Raw genomic sequence first — 3,130 nt, forward strand, 5'->3', positions numbered from 1 at the left:
CTCAGCTTTGGACGCTTCTCAGAACTTTGGCGGTCCCTGGACGGGTTGAGCTCTGCCTCACATTAGGAATGGCCTTTCATTGAGATGATTCACGTTTGAGGGAAATTGGAAATGGCTGGGCTCACAGTCTTTGTCCTGGAGAAACTTTCAACTTAGTTTTAAGTACTTTATTTGGGGGATGACTCTGTGATCTTACCCGCATTGTTTACAGGGGAGCACGAACTACATAGGCCCCAAATTATGGCCAAAGAGAATTGTTTCCTGGGAGAACAAACTGACTTTTAGGTATATCTGTAGGGTGGAGTTTTTAAAATTTAAGGATTATGTTTAGGAAGATTATTTAACGACCTGGGGAAAATCCCATTATATTTTTAAATGGAAAACTCAGATTGCAAAATCACATAGAAATTCTGATCTCAACTGTGAAAAATATACAAAGGCTTTTTAAAAATTGAAAGAGATGCGCCAAAACATGTATAATAGCTATGATGATAGAATTATGGGGTTTTGTTTGTAATTTTCAGATTTCTCAGATGTTCTACAATGGGCATGTAAGTATTTTATAACCCAGGAAAAGTTATCTTAAAACTCATTGCTTTTTGCATTAGAATTTTAAAAGAACTTTTTAATATTAGAATAATAGCTCTAAAATTAACTAAAAATTAGTAGTATTCTCTTAGGTTTTTTTAGGAGCTAGTGCTATGACTTTCAAGCCAAGATTTTTGGGATAAGTCAGTGGGATTCCTAAGTGTCGACAGTGGAACCATTTATTACAGATAAAAGGAATAACTGCTACTTTTTAGGGGTGGGCAGAACACTTCTGAACTTTTATGATTCAGTTCAGTGAAGGACCTTTTCTCCTCACTTCAGTGGAACCATTTATTACAGATAAAAGGAATAACTGCTACTTTTTAGGGGTGGGCAGAACATTTCTGAACTTTTATGATTCAGTTCAGTGAAGGACCTTTTCTCCTCACTTCCCCCCCCCCAAAAAAAAAGAGTCCCCCCTTGCTTAGCAAGCTAAGGTTATCTCTCAGAGCACTTACTCCACTGGGTGATTGTATATATTTATCTGTGTTCATTACTGTAATTGTTTTTGTCTGTCTTTGCTATCAGAGGTAAACCCCACTAGGGCAGGGATCATGCCTGTATTTATTCCTTTTGATGACCCAGATCTAGTACAATGCCTGGTATACAGTGATTTCTCAAGTATTTGTTGAATGAATGTGTCTAATTAGTTTTTATACCATCATACACACACCCCCGCAAAGAAATGAACTATATTCACCAGCTCTCTAGAAACTCATTATATCTCTTCCCAATTGCTAATGCTTTTTCTCCCCAAATCAACTTCAATCCTGACTTTTTACAGTAATGTTTACGTTTGTTTCAACTTTGTGTGAATGGAATCTTATAGTATGTATTCTTTTGCTTAAATTTATGTTTGTGAAATTCATCCATGTTTTTGCATGTAGCCATTTTGTTGCATAGCACACTGTAGGGAGCAAATTCATTTTTCTCCATATAAATATTCACTTGTTCCAGCAAAATTTATTGAAAAGTCTCTCCTTTACTCACTGCTTTGTAGTGCTACTTCTGTCATGGAGCAAGTGTTCATATATACATGGGTCTGTTTATGGGGACTCTGTTTTTTTACATTGGCCTATTTGTCTATCTTTGTGCCAATACCACACTGTCTTAAATAAAATAGCTTTATTATGTTTTCACATTCAGTAGTAGGTGTCCTCTCAACTTGAACAAATTCTTGATTGTTCTGTACCTTTTCCATGTCCATATAAACTTGAGAATCAGCTTGTCAGTTTCCACATACTGGGATTTTGATTGGGATTGTGTTGCATCTGTAGGTCATTTTAGAACGACTTGACAGCCTTACAGTATTGAGTCTTCCAATTCATAATCATAGATATTTAGGTCTTCTTTAATTTCTCTCCACAGGATTTTTTAGTTTTCTGCCCAGAGGTCTTACACATATTTTATTAGATTGATTTCCAAGTGTTTGGTTTTTTTATGCTATTGTAAATTGAACCTTTGTAAACATTTATTTTTCTATTCATTGTTATTATATTGTAGTAAAATTAATTTTATGTATTAACAATGTATATACCAACCTTGTTAAACTTACTTATTAATCTAATAATTTGTGACTTATTTAGAATTTTCTCCATATACAATTATATCATTCATGCATGAATAATAACATTTCTTCCTTTCTAATCTTTATGCCTTTTATTTCTTTTTCTTGCCTTATTGCACTGGCTAGGACCTGCAGTACAAAAGGAAGTGGCAACAGTGGGAGTCCTTGTGTGGGGACAAATTGTCCCCACAAAAGATATATTGAAGTTCTAAACCCCAGTATTTGTGAATGTGACCTTATTTGGAAATGAGTCTTTGCAGATATAATCAAGTTAAAGTATGGTTATACTGAAGTAGGAGTGTGCCCTACTCTAAAATGACTGTGTCCTTATAAAAAGAGGAGAAGAGACCAAAACACACAGAGGAGAACTCCACATGAAGATGGAGGCAGGGACAGCCAAAGGATGCCAACCATTGCTGGCAACCACCAGAAACTAGAAAGAGGCAAGGAAGGATTCTCCTCTAGAGCCATCAAGGAGATCATGGAGCTACCAATACCCTGATTTTCAAACTGCTAGCCTCCAGAACTGTGAGACAATAAATATCTGCTGTTGTATTAAGTGACTCAGTTTGTGGTATTTTGTTATGGCAGCCCCAGGAAACACGTATGACATTTGCTGAAGATTCTTTTCCCCAGACCCCTCACATACCAGGCTGGGTCACCAGACCCCTCACATGCAGGTCTATAAGCTAGGTAACCGGCAAAAAGGTCCTTGGAAGCTGTAGGTTGGAGAGCATGGCCGCGCGTGTCTGAAGCAGGAGGCAGCAGACGCCAGCCAAGTGAGGGCCACCCATGCGCACTAACTCCACCCACACAAAACTTATTTACAAAGAATGTTCGTATAACTTCGTATAATGTATGCTATACGAAGTTATTCTTTCACCTTTTTCCCCCCCAGGATAATTAGTATGTTCAACATTACACAATGTAATCATTTTTGTGGCCCTTTAGTGATTTCTCACTAACCCTCTACCC

The 3,130-nt window shown here is 37.2% G+C and overlaps 1 long non-coding RNA gene across 1 annotated transcript; it reads left to right on the forward strand.

Annotated features, from left to right (window-relative positions):
• Positions 1-353: 353 nt before the first annotated feature.
• Positions 354-2,714, forward strand: LOC103585525. The gene is made up of 2 exons (XR_550081.1): positions 354-551; positions 2,282-2,714. It is a non-coding gene; the product is annotated as an uncharacterized LOC103585525 (long non-coding RNA).
• The last annotated feature ends 416 nt before the right edge of the window (positions 2,715-3,130 follow it).

The sequence above is a fragment of the Galeopterus variegatus genome, unplaced genomic scaffold, assembly GCF_000696425.1.
Source record: "Galeopterus variegatus unplaced genomic scaffold, G_variegatus-3.0.2 Scaffold249, whole genome shotgun sequence".
NCBI classification, from domain to species: domain Eukaryota; kingdom Metazoa; phylum Chordata; class Mammalia; order Dermoptera; family Cynocephalidae; genus Galeopterus; species Galeopterus variegatus.